General features: G+C 35.5%; 1 protein-coding gene across 11 annotated transcripts in view; it reads left to right on the plus strand.

Annotated features, from left to right (window-relative positions):
• The window catches only part of PCDH15 (protocadherin related 15), a 755,413-nt gene that overhangs the window by 429,631 nt on the left and 309,827 nt on the right, over positions 1-15,955 (plus strand). The window lies entirely within an intron of this gene.

Consider the following 15,955-nt stretch of genomic DNA (forward strand, 5'->3'; position numbering starts at 1 on the left):
TTACTCATTTCTATTTGATTTTGAAACACTTGCTCTGAGCAGAATCCCCAAATTAAATAAACAAGTAAATCCAAACCTACCCACCCAGAGCATATTGCCATAATTATATAAAATAGTTTATATAAAAGAACTCTGAACAATCTAAGAGCAAGATGAAAATGAAATGTTATGAAATCTTGATTTAACAGATCATTTGGGACGAAAGAGGTAGCAAACACGAATATTGGTTAAATCTGAAATTACATAATTGCATAATGTATCATTTGCATCGTTATTTGATTTACATCATTGGTGGCAATATATGCCATTTGGTTAACAAATGATGTAATTAAGAAAATGATGTAAATAGATATAAAGTTAGATTAGCAGCCAAGATGTCATGGATTAATCTACAAGGAAAGACACCTTCTGACTGCAAACATTGTAGTTAGTTGGAACAACTTTTATGTGATACATCTTTAGAACAGGCAAAATTAATACATTTTCCAAAGCAAGTAATTATTGATCTCTATAAAATGTTAAACCCATATGTTTTTTTAGGAAATGTAGAACATAAATGAGTGATTGGTGGCCATTCGGTTATGTGAAATACAAATTATTCACATTCGGACATATGTGTGGTATTCACAATACACACAAATATACCTATATACACACCTACAAATACACTCATACATAAAAGCTGCTAATTCCTAACCTAATTAAGTATTTTATTCTGGTCCCTCTGATCAATTCTATATAAACCTTTTACTCTACGATTCAAATAATGTGACTAAATTCTGTCATGTAATTATATTAAGATATGCAGTAGTTTGATTGACAATTCTGTTACTTAATTAGTTAATCAATATCAGTTTTATGGAACCAAGGTTTTTTTTATAGACTGGCCATTGAGAGCAATTAAGATTTTGATTCTGATATAAGGGCCACAAATTCAATGTCAATTCTCCAGACAACCATGGATTTGGTTTCAAATTCAGATTTTATCTCTTGCATCAAGATCTGCCAAATGGAGACCCATACAGCTGAGGTGTAATTATATTATCTTCATTGTACATTCTACAAAAGGACTGGTCTGTCTGTTCAGCTGGAATGCATCTTCAAATAGTAAGGTACAGGCTGGAAGCATGCAAATCAAATTGAATTGGCCAAGAAGATCCTATGGGAGGTGTTATTTTATTTATTTTTATTTATTTATTTTATTTGTCAAGCATGTATTATATAACAGATATAATTAGAACATGATTATAATTACATGAAATGGGTACAAATAAAAGGGGACATTAGAACAGGGATGGTAGGGCACGTTGGTGCGCTTATGCACGCTCATTAGAGACCTCTTAGGAATGGGGTGAGGCCAACAGTAGACAGTCTAAGGTTAAAGTTTGGGGGGTTTGGGGAAGAGACCATAGAATCAGGTAGTGCATTCCATGCATTGATAACTCTGTTGCTGAAGTTGTATTTTTTGCAATCGAATTTGGAGTGGTTTACCTTAAGTTTGTATCTATTGTGTGCTCGTGTATTGTTGAGGTTGAAGCTGAAGTAGTCATAGACAGGTAGGACATTGTAGCAGATAATTTTATGTGTTATTTTAGGAACTCTTGCAGCCATTGTTGTCCTTTCTAGGGCTGTTAGTACAGTTTCTGAACAAGTATTACCTATACCAGTTTGGTACCACATTTACCATCAGCTGCGATTTTGAATAATCTTCAAGTTCAGGATCAGCTAATACCAGGAATTTATCAAAGCATGGATTTGTATGGTCGAGCCAACTTTTCTGAGGAAAAGCTGAAACTGCAGGACCAGGAGCACTTCTCTCTATCAGGCTTTGTACTTGCCCCTTTCGAGAAAGATAATCCCATTAGAATTAGAGTTATACCTGTTTCTAGACCCAGAGGTTACCAATTCACAGGATTTTCTCCTTCTCAGGTGAGGCTAAAGTTTATTGGATCCCCTTGCTCCCATTACAGCATTCAAATATTGATCCAACTCCACTATCATACCTAACTCTGGCGACAGGCAGAAAAAGAGCTGAATCTCATCAGCATACTGGTGACACTTAATCCCCAATTCCCAGGGATTTTGCCCAGAAGCTTTATATAGACATTAAGGAACTGTATTTAAAAGAGCTATCTTTAAACTAAAGAGCAGTTACATCCAGGAAGATAAAGAACATAGTGGAAGAAAAGTTCCACACAACCTTTAAAAGAGCAAAGAGCCAAAGTTTGAGACAACTAGGTAGGTGTTATGGTAGCTCTGCCTGCCAGTTGATAGTAAGCTGACTTTTCCCCCAGCTTTTATTGCCAATTCTCACAAGAACCAGGAAGCCTCAGACATTTTGAGATACAGCTGTCCTAATCTTGCAATAGCCAGGAACCATTGCAAGGCTTCTTCATTGTTCATCCTGACAGGAAAGTCCCAACTTCCTTTGGCTGTCTCTCACCACCTTCAAAAAAGAAGAGCAGATGAAACTGTACCTCCCATGTACTTTTTCCTCTAAGGTGGCATGAATAAATGAAGAAGACACACCTACATACATATTGTATATACACATAACACAGTATATGAACATGCATGAATGTATGTGCAACATTTGCAAGGTGGGAGGGGTAAATCAAATTGGTCACTCTAACAAGACCTCCATCTATTTTATAAGTTGGTTTTTCAAGTGATACACGTATCCCAAAGGAGAAGAGCTTTTGGGACATTCTGGCATTGCTTGTTGAAATGGGCATGCATAGCTGGATCAGTTCATGCCCATATATGTGCATGTATATCTAAAATTATACAAAGTGCAACATTTGCAAATATGAAGATTGACCATGTATGGATCATCAATATAAAACTTGTTTTGATAATAAATTCCATCAAAGGGCTTAATATCCAACCCCCACCTCCCCCCCCCCAATGAATGTTCTTCAAGATCCTGAGTATATTTCAAAAGTGTGTTTCTTCATAATTCAAAACCAGGACTAATTCTGATATCATCCAGGTAGTGTGAATTTCAATCCAGCTTACCCTGACTGACTATTTGTGCAAAATTGACAACATATACAGTTTAGCACAGAACTGTTCTGGTGTATGGTTCCTGCACTATCAATGTAAGAACTGGTGTTCTGCCTGTTAGTTTACATTGGGATCCTTATCTGAGAGGAATTGCAGCAACTGTGATGCAGAAGTAGAAGCAGAAGTGAAAATAAAAACTATCATGAACTAAATTATTTCCATAGGACATCTTGATTCTGATTCAGCTTTCATTATTTTTCCCCTATTGATGGTGAGAGCAACACATTTGACTAGTCCAGTGGTGGCTAACCATTTTGGGCTCCTGTGCCAAAAATTGTGTGCACGCTTGTGCGTGTGCACTTGTGTGCCAGCACCCCGAAGGCAATGCTCATGGGGCCCCCATGCCCCCCCCCCCCCCGCCGCTGCCCCCTTACCTGCACTGCACCTCCAAGCTGATTTTCGGCCCGTTTGAGGCCTTTTTCAGCCTCCCAAAGGCTGCAACCTTTGCAGCCAAAAAAATGGGCCCGTTTTGTCACTTCCGGTATTTCTGGAAATATGAAACAGGCCTATTTTTCATCCTCCAAAGACTGCAGAAGCTTCTCTCAAACCTCTGGGAGGCCGAAAAAGGCCTCAAACGTGCTGAAAATCAGCTGGGAGGTGCGTGCATGCGCAGTGAGGTAAGTTTGCCTGGGGCTCACGTGCCCGCACAAATGGCTCTGCATGCCACCTGTGGCATGTGTGCCATAGGTTCGCCATCACGGAACTAGTCCAAACTGCATTGCAATATCTTGGCTGTATATAGAGGCAGCGTTGAGCAGTGATTCTATTTCAAATGGTGTTTTTCAATAGAGCTTCAGATTGTTCATATAAAAAAGGTGGGATATTCAGGCAGATTTTTTTTTAAATACTTTATAACTTTGGCCTGACATATTCAATATTGTTCACAGAAGAATCAGTGCAATAACAAACAGGTGAGAATGAGTCACCTTAAAAGACTCCTTTCTTGCTATTAACCTCTTCCAGTCTATTGTCATTGATCAGCAACCATGGCTTCCATTGATCTTTGTACAAAGTTTCTGATGTTTCCAGGCACTTATTTATCTAATTACATGACAAGGAGCTGAATGCCTTCGTGTAATCAGTCTAAGCTATATTCAAGTTGATGTTTCTTCTCTTGCAGTTTTCCAAAATCATCATATCAATTAGGAGCTAATCTTTTGTTCCTCTCCCAGTTGGACAGTTTCCTTTCTGCTCAGGTAGAAAAATCTTTGTTTCCAATTAGATGCTGTTGGAATGCATCTGCTACCACACTAGTTAGCCTTTTGAAAGTTGTTGGTAAGCAGGTAGTTGGTAAGCAGGTGTAGTTGCCTGGTGCTGCCCATTTTGTTGGATCTTTCATTATCAAGTAGGTAGGTTTTATCAAATGTTAACCAGTCGTCAATTTCATCTCCTTTGATGGGAGAGATATTCTTTGTCTGGCTCCTCTGGTTGGAACTGTCCAGTATGGTTGAATTTCTGCCATCGCTGTCTTTCTCAGAGCACACAAGCCCCACAACCACATCAAGATAGTTACTATCATAATGTGTTCACAACAATGTGAGGTCTTAGCTGCCAGCTCTTTAACTGATGCTGACTTTCATGCACAACAATTTCTTCCCAATATATGTGTAAATTAAGCACCAATTGAGTAGGTATTTTGCAATTGACAGATGGATTTTTTTTTCAATTTACAGATTTTCTAAGTGCCACCCAAGATTTTTTGTATGGCACCCAGTTTACTAATAACTATGAGGAAAGAAGAAAGAGACCCTGGGTGGCAGAGTTAAGAGAGTGATCAATCTGGAGTTGTTACTTTCCCATAAGAAATCCAAATCCAGCCCCTCCCCAATTTCATTAACACTTATCTAGTACTAATCATTAATTATTTAGTCCTGATAATTAGTTGAATAGAACTTAAGCAATAAGTCTTCTGAACTGGACCTTAACACAAAGGTGGGCTGCAATTTTTTTAACAACCGGTTCTCTGACTGGGTAGGCGTGGGCAGTTGGTCAAGTGACTGGATGGGTGATGTCACTCATCACACCCAGCCCCGCTTCCCAGACATTCACCTCAAAAGAAGAGGTAGGATTCCTCCAGTTGGGCTAATCCCACCACTGGCTGGCCCCACCCTGCCTATTTTTCAGCCTGTTTTGGTGGCATTTTCAGGCTGTTTTGGGGGTCTTTTTCAGGCTGTTTTTTGGGTCATTTTCAGGCTATTTTTCCCGACCATTTTATCAGTTTGTAATCAGAAAATTCACAATATTTTAATCTGCTCATTTTCAACTACTTTTTCAGCTATGTTCCTACCAATTTTTCATTGCTGGAACATGATAATTTTTACAGATGTTCCAGTGAATCCATAACACAGGCCACCATGTTATATTGTTGTTTATAATTGAGTTGTGTGATCTTCTTGCATTTCCTGATCTACTGTTTCTTCTACTTCTTTGCATAATCTGCACTTTGAATACTGACCTTGAATGCCATTGTTTGAGTGGCTTGCTCTTGCACAGCCAAAATCAGGGCTTACATTTCTTTTTTTAATGTTCCATTGTAGGCCACTGCCAGGTTTTATTTTTATCCTCTTTTCCCTCAATCTGTTCTAGAAATTGACCGTGTAATTCTTTTCCTTGCCAGCAAGCTGTTCGTATTTTTATTACATTATTTTAATATTCACTCTCTGTTTCCTGTATATTTAGTGTGTTCCAATTTTTAACTTGCATCAGTACTTGTTCTTGGCTGTCTTTTACATAATCAGCCAGTGCACACTTTTCTTCTTGAGTAATTTGTTTGACCTGAGGTAAACCTTTCCCTCTATTTCTGATCAATACCACTATGGTGACATAATGCATAATTGTCACCAGTTTTTGAGCCAAATTGTCCAGTTCAGTTTGTCTCCAGTTAATAATTCCAGTGCTGTATCATATCACATCACAGGTGTGGCCCAGCAATTAATGGTTTTGATTGTGTTTCCATAGTTCAATTTTACCTTTAGCATTTTTTTCATTCTTTGGATATATTCTTTATTAATCACATTTTAACTTGTCCATGCTCGGTATTATCTAAATGTAAAGTGCCCAGATTCTTGTAGACTTTATCCTAATGGTTCCTAGTGATTTCATCTTTCAGCATTTTAATTTCCTTCTTGTTTGTGATTTTACCCAATTCATTGCTATGATAGCAGATTTCTGTAGGCCAAATTCCACTGCTATACCTGTGCTAAAAATTCATACAGATTGGTCAGTAACTGGATTTTGATTTCTCATTTTCTGCAATGCTTCAGATCATCTATATAAAGCAAATAAACTACAAATTTTAGTATTTTTGCTGCTTTGCTAGCCAAAATTTATTTCCTCCAATATTATTGAAAGTGGAATCATCAGAATGACAAACGACAAATAATAAAGGTGAAAACGAGACACCCTGAATGATGCCTATCCTAATGTTAACAAACCCATATTTTTTTTCATTCCCAACCACCGATCAGGTCTTCCATTGCATCATTTTTCTCTAAAGTCTGGTATTTTTACTGTCAGCTGTTTCCAAACATTTGATGATACAACTTGGTTGCAATGAATCAAACACCTTTTTATAATCAATCCAGATGATATGTAAATTGGTTTATCAGCTTTTGCAAATCCTCAGAAACATTTTATCATTCAGAAGTTATTTTCATTGCTGCTATTTTCCCTTTTATTTCTTTTTTGTTCTATTGGGATGATGCTGTTTCTTTTAAATAATTTTTGGATGTTGTCTGTTATTATGCCTGTGCATAACTTAAATATAATAGGCAAGCATATTATTGGCCTGTAATTTCTTGATGTTATTCCTTTCTCTGGGTCTTTTTGAATCAGATACATTTTTCTAGTTATTAACTACTCACTAATATCTCATTTATGCAATACACTTTGAATTCATCTTTAATCCATCCAGTATTTTTATTATAGTCCATACAATTTCTCACAGATCTTTCCAACACTGGATTTTGGTTTAGTTTTCTTTTTTTTTAGAATTCCAACTGCCATTTATAGTTTGATAAAATAACCTGTTTTCTGATTGAAGTAGCTGATTTTGCTTAAATTGGATGATTCGTGCCTTGTAGTGTTCAATTTTCCCAGCTATTGCTGTCATTTGTTGCTGTTAGATTTTCAAAGCTTCTTCAGATGTTTTGGTGCTAAGCCAATATTTTTTTTTATTAGGCTTGCCCTGATCCTTACATTTTTCAATTTTTGTTCCTTCATGTTTTTTAAATTTCTTGCATCTGATATTAATTTCTTTATCGTGGCCTCCAGTATGATCTTCCACTTTGGAAATGAAAACGTTTTTTCTTTTGCTTTTCTAATTTTTTTTAATGCCCAGTTCTTCTGTAATCCCCGTTGCTGCTCTGTAGGCAAGCTGTTTGGTCTGTTCATAGATTTTATTTTTATTAATTTTTATTATATACAAAAACAATGTGAAATCACTGCTCATGGTTCTTTAGCTGGAACGAAGGCATTGGCATTCATAGTGAATTCTTCCCAAGAAGCTAGGGTGTTATAATGTATAGATTTAATATATGTGTGGATCCAAACTGTGGGACCTTTTGTATTGACATATATTATTCATTGCTTTAATTAAAAAAAATAGCAATCACAGGAGTGTTGGGTGAATTAAATCAACCTTGATGGATATATTTAGCCAGTGTATAATTATTGTAAAGATAAATAATTGAATAGAAGGTGTCTGTGATATATTATTTTCCATATTGGGATATTATCTATTTTTTAAAAAACAAAAACAAATTATACAATATTATTGCTCCTGTTGCCTTTATTTATTGTCGCAAAACAAATCTTTGAAGTCTCTCAGCAATGATTTCCAGAACTTATTTCCAAGATCCTTTCACATCTTCAGTTCTGGGTTCTCTGGTAGTCACCCATACAAATAGTAGCCATGCTCATTCCTACTTCAAAGCCCAGATAGAGTGGATAGATAATACTAACATTGGAGACTATTATAACTGATTTATATTTAAGTGCTAATTATCCTTATACATGCTTAATATTTGACATCTTTGTACAACCTATAATCTTCAAAGTATATGGGCCCTGAGAAGTGGTTGAACAGAAGTTTGAAGATGTTCATTCTAGCTGTCTAGAATGGACTTCCACTGATGGTTAGAATTTAGCTGAAAGATTTGGATTAGCTTTAGCAAACCACAAGTTGGACAGGCTTGTGATATACAAAAATATGCCTAATTTTTTTTTCTCTAAAAATGATTGGGTGGATTCTCCATTGTTTCTGATAAAGGTTTATCAGTAATAATTTATCAAAGGAATGAATGTGCAACAGTCTAGGAAACAAAAGCTTAATGATCATGCATAAAAGTAATAATAATAGCAATAGCGTAAAGATATGTCATATGAGGAAAAGTTAAAGCAATTTATTCAACTAGGTGAATATAATACCTTTTATTGACACATTTTTAATATCATTGGATCATTGATTCTTTTGGTTTTTAAAAGACTTGTATTAGGAGGAGAAAAATTAATTCATTGCTGTATATAATTCATAAAACAGTATATCTAAAGGCTAACTTTAACAGTCTTTGGTGCATTTTGAATAACAAAGCTATTGGGGAAGTTATTCAACATTTTAGGCAAAAAAAATGATGATGATTATTTAGTTCTTGCTCTCCCTGTAAAAATTAAACTATTGAATACAAGCAGAGATCTATTCTAATGTTATGGGAAATGTATGTATTTCTTTTTTTCTTTTGAAACCATCTTAAAATAAGCATATTTTTTTTGTAAAGCCTTTCCTTTTTGTTGTGATGCCATTTCCTTTTCTGTCAGAAATAATACTTATATTTAGTTTATGCATCAATTTTGGTGATAATTATAGATTAAAGTAATCTATAATTTACTTTTCTTTATTTTCAAGCCATTTTTATCTTCTTCACAATAGTTCAATAACGAATTGCAACATGCAAAGTAGTGGCATATTAGTGTGTGATAGTAACAAGTAATATACAACTTATTAAGCCATATCTAAATAAATAAATAATGTGTGTTCAGATTACGAAAATCATGGGACCTTCCAGAGCAAGCTAAATTAATATATTCTAAAGATGACTTGTGAAATCCCAGCATTTCATTATTAGATGTTTATTTGTTTTGTTTTGATTTTATTTCTATTTGCTGGATTTAAATCCTTCCTTTCCTCCAGCACTTCAGGCTCCTTCTTTCATCCTTGCCCCAAATCAACACTCCTAAATTTTTCATTGGCTGACAGGAGGTGATTTGGCTCAAAGTAATCCAATGGTTTATGTGGCTCAGAGTGGACTTCAACCTGAGATTCCAGGATGCTAATTTGACACTTTAGTCACTATTTTAAACTGCCTCTTTTTATTTTAGATTTATCCAGTTCTTTATTAGAAGCCAGGGTTGTTTGTTTCACTATGAACATATGGGAACATTAATGCCTTTGGACAGCTGTCTTGTAGAATAACTACATATTCAGCTGTTGCAATATTTTCCTCGGTCGCATTTCCAAGGTACTTTTTAAAATTGATAGGTTGCTTTATATATATATATATAGGAAGGTAATAAGCTGAAAAAAAAATACCCAAGACTACATTTTCTATGAAAAAGAACCACGTAATCTAAGCAGAATCTGTATTATTCCATTATAAACAGATACAAATGCATTCATGTTTCAGTTATAAGGAATTGTTTACTTGATACCTCAAAAATCTTATGACTGCACAAATCATGTAAGCCTATTTTTCATTACTGAAGAACTTGGATGTAACTTTTTCTTTAAAAAAAACCTGTTTTGCATTAGTAAGATGAACATCAGTCTTACTGTAACAAACACAATATTGCTAAACAAATATAGAGCCAGAAAATAAGCAGGAGGTTTTAATGACAATAATTCAGACCACATGAATGGGACTTATGAACACATTATTCACTTAATGATAGCTATAAAACTCATTTAACAATCACAATCATTGAAAAATTAGATCCACTCATGTGGCTGCCCTATGAGCATAATGACTTAAAACCAAATCGTTTGTCCCTATTATGTTTGTAAGTTGAGGGCTCCTTATACTGACCTACAATAAAACCCCATATAACTTGCCCTCAAGGTAGTTTAGGGCTATTTTCTCTATGTAGAATCTGCCCATTCTTTTTGTATAGCTGGATACAGATGTTATGAATTCCTTCATCCTGGGAATCCTTCAGTAGCCCAGAATTGGACTTTTGGATGGTCCTCTTCCTTGGAGATGATCAATAAATTCATGGTCTCCAACAAGCTTTTGAGCTGGATTATTATCTATGATTAAGACATTGTTAAAAGTTGAAATTTGAATATTGTGTTGACTTGGTTTGACTTTATGTTTACTTTCTTATTTCTCCTTAATACAAACATACTGTTACACCTATGAAACTCTTAGAGTTTGGCAAATAGCTGATATATTAATTTTGAAAGAAAGAAAAAAAGAATTAAGGTTTGATCATGGAGGCTTCTGAGAATGGCAGATGACAATCTGTAAAACAATTATACATCTCACCTCTACTGACGTCTCCCAAATGGCAATTTCTTTCTCACGCTTAATACATAGCACCTTCTGACATTTTTATTGGCCTTCATTACAGAAAACAACTTTGGTACTGACAAGTCTTGCTCTGTTATTTTCTTTGTTCATTCAAAAATAACTGCAAACTGTTTTATGTGATGCCGTAGATTGACTAAAATCTAGAACACATCTCCCCAAATTCCATTATTATACGTTACCCTAAAGACCAGTCAGTTCAATTAGTTGATAAGAAGTTGGATATTTTTACTTATCCCTCTTTTAGTGGCTGATTTGCTATGATATGGAATTAAGCAAATAGAGATGGGAATGGGAAGGAAAAGAGTCTTTTGGTGCTCAGGAGATATTAGGAATTATTTATGGATGCAAGTTAGCTGGGATATTGAAATGGGATTGCAACAGATATTTAATCTACTGTATATGTTCTAATTTTTCTGTCCTCATCTAAATTGCTTTCTGCTAAAGTGGTTGACTTAACAGATAGTTGAGAAATCACAAAAACCCTTCTTTCAATGAAACTACCATTCATTTATACATTGTGTACACTTTGTCAGGCATCCAGAAAGTATCCATGATATCAATCACTCCGAGACATTATCTCTCCGATTGATTTATTAGAAACAGATCTGGCATGTCAAAAGCAATTTCCCAAGTGAAAGTTTTTTCGTGTTACACAGAATCCACCTTCTCTCCTCCCTTCTCTCCTTCCACTTCTACACTTCATAAATCATGAGAACCAATTAACTGCAACTGGAAATTTTTAATATGACATACAGAATAACCTTGAACTTTTCAACTCCTCTAACTCTCTAAACAAAAAAAAATGTGGCAGCTGAATTTCAAAGCTGACACACTTTATATGATCTATCAGTGGATTGACTGAAATGCAATAATAGTTCTATACACTTATCATCAATTACTTTTTAAAGTTAATACACTGTATTAATGTTGGGTGCTGGAACATATCTTTAAAATTAGATGAGAGTTTAAGATTTTTTAAAAAGCACTCAAATGATTTATAATACTCCTTTCCTTATTTATTTACTTATTTTAAAGTATTCAGAAAGGACAAACTCTAGGGTCTTTATAGTATGGGAGTGGGTGGTTTGTGTGCCCAATATTCTCTTCCATTCAAAAGGAAGCTGACTCTAAACTGCTCAGAGAGTGCTATAAAGCACTATGAAGTAGTATATGTCTAAGTGCTATTGCTATTACTACTATGAATATGTCTTTCATACAGAGTTAAGTTTTATGTTTAGGATGAAATCCCACAATATCTCATTATCTTCATGAAAAAAATACTGTATACATGGTATTGACAGTACATGACTTGTTCCAAGTTGATAAAGGAGTAGACTAAGGCTGTATACTCTCCTCCTATGTGCTGAATATATATAAAAGGGGTCTGAACTTGAAGAGGTTTTAAAACTGAAGGGATAAACACGAGTTCTATTGAGTTTCTGAATAGCCCTTGGTTTCTATATATACAAAGTCTCCTTTCAGTAGTACAGTAGTGATCTTTGTACGTTCTTCTTAAAAAAAAACTTTTCTAGATATTGCACACTGCATATGACAATTACTTCCCAAAGCATAAAATATGTGCTTTTCACACATTCAAATTATTTGTTTTCAGATAACGAACCTTGGAAGCATTAGAAGGCCTTCTGCTATTTCCACAGATAGGCAGTGCTGATGCAAAAGCTTTTTCTGGATTCCTAATGCCTTGCCTTGTGGCTGTATATCAGCTTCCTTTCCACAGATAATTTTTTTTTGTATCAGGTAAAAGAGATCCATCTGTAGAAATCTGCTTCTGGGCAAAAGTTATATTTGCTAAATAAGGCTCTTTTTTTTTTTTTTTGAAAACCAGCACAGAAAAAGGTCTGAATAATGGAAAGTAAAACTAGGCATACACAGAGAAAGCAACAACAGATAACTATGGTAGGTTATCATTTCAACAGGCAGTTTCTGTTGAGACAATAAGTTGATGAAGTTATGGGCAACTAACAGCATCAGTTTTCTTTCTAATTAATGAAGTGTTTTTTGAATACATTTATATTTTTCTACCCAGAAACATGGCAACCATTTTGCAATTCAATCAGTTCCAAACGTCATTAATGAACGAATGGAGAGAGAGGGTGGGAGGGCGAGAAGGAGAGGGAGAGAGAGAGAAAGAAAAGAAAGAAAAGAAAGAAAGAAAGAAAGAAAGAAAGAAAGAAAGAAAGAAAGAAAGAAAGATGATAGATAGATAGATAGATAGATAGATAGATAGATAGATAGATAGATAGATAGATAGATAGATAGATAGATAGATAGATAGATAGATAGATTTTGTCTAGTCTCAAATCTTCCCTTTCTCGGGAAGGTGGTAGAAAGAGTGCTCATAGAGTTTGGGATTGAGATGTCTTTAATCTCATTCATGAATGAATTCTGATGGGAGCAGGATGGAGATAGCGCATCCACTCTAGTTCTTCTTGACCTATTAGTGGCATTCCATACCATCATGATATCCTTTTGGCTGGCTTTGGGGGTAGGCAACACAATATTGTCCTGGTTCTCCTTCTTCTTCCAGTACCAGTTGCAGTTGGTGTTGATAGAGGGAGAGAGAGATCCTACTATGTGGGAATGTCTCAGGATTCAGTTCTCTCTTCCCTTCTAGTTAACGTTTACATGACACCGCTAAGTGAGGTGATCTGGCAGTTTGGGATGAGATATCATGATTACTGTGATGACACCAACCTTTATATCTACCCCTCTAACGCAGACAGGCCCTTTGAGTAATGTTGTGGATCGCCTATCCCAGTGTCCGAAGAACAACTCTAGCGAAACAGTGTGGCTGTGAGTATTTGGGACTGCCAGAGCTGAGATTCTTCCATATTTCATGCACAATCTGGGTGTCTTCCTAGAACTTGTGGCTGTGCTCAAAAAGCAGGTGGCAGTCACGAAGGAAAGACTTTGCACATCTTTGGATGGTACCCCTTCTATGGGCCTTGTCACATATTGCATGCCCTTGTAATCTCTCATTTAGACTACTATAATTTTACAGGGGCCTGGCTTGTAGAGTATTTGGAAACTTCAACTAATGCAGAAGGTTGCTGCACAGGTAGTAAATGATGCCAGATATATGGCACATGTAAAACCACTTCTCTGTTAGCTGCCTTGGTTATATGTAGTATCTTTCTGGGTGCAATTCAAGGTGCTGTTGTTACCTTTAAAGACCTCCATGGCTTGGGGCCAGGTTAATGGAGGGAATCCCCTTTTTCTGAAAGTCTCTATCCATCCAAGTCAATCTAGCAGAATGGGCATGTGCAGATCCCGCCAGACAAATAGTTTCAGCTAGCAGGGAATCAAAGATGGGCTTTTTTTTTCTGCAGTGGCCCTTGTTCTATGGAAGATCTTCCCTTTGGAGATTAGAATAGCCCCAATCTTGTTAGCCTTTCATAAGGCCCTAACATGTTTGCTCCGTTCATGAGCTGAGGTGCTGAATGTGTCAAGGACTCAATTTCCTGGCTTATTGGAGGTAGTTTAGCTGCTAGGTATATTTATTTTAGATGTGTTTATTGTTTTAAAATAACTTAGTGTTTTAATATATTTTGGGAAGTGTATTGTAGGCTTCCCAGAGTCATTGATTGAGATGGGCAGCTATTTTTTATACTTATTTACTTATTTACTTATTTACTTATTTACTTATTTATTTATTTACTTACTTACTTACTTACTTACTTACTTACTTACTTACTTATTTATTTATTTATTTATTTATTTTGTCAAGCAATTACAAGATAACAGGTATAAGTATAAACATAGTTATGAATACATGAAATGGATATGAATAAGAAAAAGAAAGAAAAATAGGATGTAGTTCTAGGTTTTCTAGGTTTTTAGTTCTAGGAGGCGTAGTTCTAGGTTTTCTAGATCTAGAATTTCAAGTCTGGTGGCATAAGGTATTCTGCTACAAGTAAAGGAGTGGAGAACTCTTCTTATGAAATATTTTTGGGCTTTCTCAATTGTATTAATATCAGGTATGTAATGCGGGTTCCAGACTGATGAGCTGTATTCAAGTATTGGTCTAGCAAATGTTTTGTATGCTCTAGTTAGTAGAGTGATATTACCAGAGAAAAAGCTATGCAGGATTAGGTTTACAACTCTTAATGCCCATATAAATAGCTTAATAGCTATAGAAATTGAATGAATGAATTTTATACATATGTATATGTATATGTATATGTATATGTATATGTATATGTATATGTATATGTATATGTATATGTATATGTATATGTATGGTATTCAGCTTTGTTCGGGTATTTTCCCATGTCATTGTAGTTGTGCTTTTAAAGTTGTAGCAACGTTTCGGCAGAATCTCATCTGCCATCATCAGGCTTCTGTATTATGTTCGTCTGTGAGTCAGACTTTTACAGTGGTTTCAGTTTTCAAAATATATAAATATATACATTTGTTTTCTTAAGTTTTTGCGGGCACTTACATGTATGGTATTCAGCTTTGTTCAGGTATTTTCCCACGTCATTATAGTTGTGCTTTTAAAGTTGTAGCTTTAAACGTCATTATAGTTGTGCTTGTAAAGTTGTATATATATATAGGGCGTGAAAGCAAGGTTTTGAATCACCATATGCGAATATACCAACTATTTATTTTACTGGAAATTTTCCAAATGACAGAAGAGACTTCCACAAACTTTAGAAGCAAACATTCTTTCTAAGAGCAGTCACATTTTTTTTCTGCTAGGAACAAAAAAAACAAATAGCAAAGGTGATGCAGGTTGTGTCTTTACTGTAATAGCACTCTGTACTGGGGCCAAAGACTGGAAATAAAATATTGAGTGTTGAGGAAAATAGGGGGTCCTTTACACTCCCTTCAGACGGGCCTAACAGCTGTTTGACTGAACTGCTATTTGCAGTTCACTTACTCACCATGCAGATAGCTAAATGCCTTTCCTGACATTTTACTGAAAGGCAGTAAATTTCTTTTTCAGCACACAGGGCAATGACCAGCAGTTCTTACAGAATAAAAGCAAAACTTTATTTATTTTTTAATATGTCAAGTTCCAAATAGCTGGAAAGACCAAGGAACCACAACCACACAGATTTCAGGAGAGTATCTATAATGCTAGTTCTGTGGTGAGAAGAGAAAGTTGAAAACTGTAAGAGTAAATCCTCACTTAGATTGATAGTGAGATAATTAAGGTGGGATCTCTGAAATTTTTCTTTCCACAATTCTCACATCTGTATTGTGTTGTCTTTTCTCACTTAGATTGCTCTTCTCCTCTCCCCTTCCTTCCTTCCTACACCACAGAGGTTTCAAAGCAGCTC

Source organism: Notechis scutatus, chromosome 4 (assembly GCF_049901735.1).
Source record: "Notechis scutatus isolate UNSWTSFEM ecotype Mainland chromosome 4, rNotScu1.2, whole genome shotgun sequence".
NCBI classification, from domain to species: Eukaryota; Metazoa; Chordata; class Lepidosauria; order Squamata; family Elapidae; genus Notechis; species Notechis scutatus.